Source organism: Lynx rufus, unplaced genomic scaffold (assembly GCF_022079265.1).
Source record: "Lynx rufus isolate CCGP_SWC_20201006 ecotype Redwood Valley unplaced genomic scaffold, mLynRuf1.p SCAF_9, whole genome shotgun sequence".
NCBI classification, from domain to species: domain Eukaryota; kingdom Metazoa; phylum Chordata; class Mammalia; order Carnivora; family Felidae; genus Lynx; species Lynx rufus.
Window position 1 is genome coordinate 12656495 of NW_025814897.1, and position 1318 is coordinate 12657812.

The 1318-nt window shown below is 31.7% G+C and overlaps 1 non-coding gene across 1 annotated transcript; it reads right to left on the reverse strand.

Annotated features, from left to right (window-relative positions):
* Window positions 1–305: 305 nt before the first annotated feature.
* LOC124506522 (U6 spliceosomal RNA) lies at window positions 306–412 on the reverse strand. Its single transcript, XR_006960783.1, has one exon. It is a non-coding gene; the product is annotated as a U6 spliceosomal RNA (small nuclear RNA).
* Window positions 413–1318: the final 906 nt, after the last annotated feature.

Consider the following 1318-nt stretch of genomic DNA (forward strand, 5'->3'; position numbering starts at 1 on the left):
TTATGGACAACACTATGAAGTGTTAAAGGACATAAAGGAACACTATGAAGTGTTAAAGGACATAAAGGAAGGCATGAATAAATAGAATAGTAAGTAATGTTTATTAATAGGGGGAATATAACCAGTAGTATTTACCAGCACTTCCTACCCCCTACCATTATGTGGACAGTTTCTTCTTTTATATTATAGTTGCACTTTTACTTTTGTTGTTTCTTTTAAACTTGGATTGGGCCTCCAGAGCGACCTCTCCAAACCCCAATTTCTGTGCTAATGCACAAAAGGTGTCAGTTCACTGGGGAACTGCCCCCTATGTGGAATCCTTCATGAATTTGAGTGTCATCCTTGCACAGGGACCATGCTAATCTTCTCTGTGTCGTTCTAATTTTTGTCCGTGTGTTGCCAAAGTGAGCACTATAGTTGCATCTTTAAATTTTTTTTAAGTTTGTTTTTTTATTTACTTATTTTGAGAGAGGGAGGGAGGGAGGTCATCCTTATTTCCATATCTTGAACTATTTATAAATTTTCCCTCTTCAGTAAAATGCTGTAGAATTTTGGAAGATAGTTTTTGAAAAGATAAATGCTCTTTTCTATTTCAAGTATTTTGGGGAGTTTTTATCATAAATAACTATTATAAATGAATATAAATAACCTTATCAAATGCTTTTGTGCATCTATGAAAATAAGCATTAATTTTTCTTAAATCCCTTATTGGGATTTCAGTGAATTACATTGATAGATATTTTATTTTTAAAAGATCCTGAGAGAAATTACATTTGGTCACAAGGTCACGATTACTTCACTTTATAAGGGAAATTTATTTATTTATTTATTTGAAAAACCTGGGGTATAAAAGTGAACTCTCATTAAGTAATATAGTTAATTTCAATAGGAAGATACTTTAAATATTTTTAGCATCAAAATGACATCCATTTTTACTATAATGATACCAAATACCATTAAAATAGACGCAATTACTACAGTAGTTAAAATTCATTTTGGGAATATAACCTGCCAAGGCATTTTTCTCTATATTAATTATATAATAGTTCTTATCTCCTCTCATCAAGGAATTTTCTTTTTAAACTATTACACATTTACCCTTAGGAATATGCTAACAAAAGAGGTGTTATACATGATTCTCAACATTTGTGTAATTCAAAGTTTAAGGGGAAAAAAGAAAATCCAAGAATTAAAAAATAGAGCAAAAGAACTTTGTGGAAACAAGGCAAATGGTACCACACTCACTGCAAAGGTTGGCAAATAAGGGGCATCAGTTCTGAGATTATGTGTGCTGTAAACCAGCACATGTGCCCTGAAA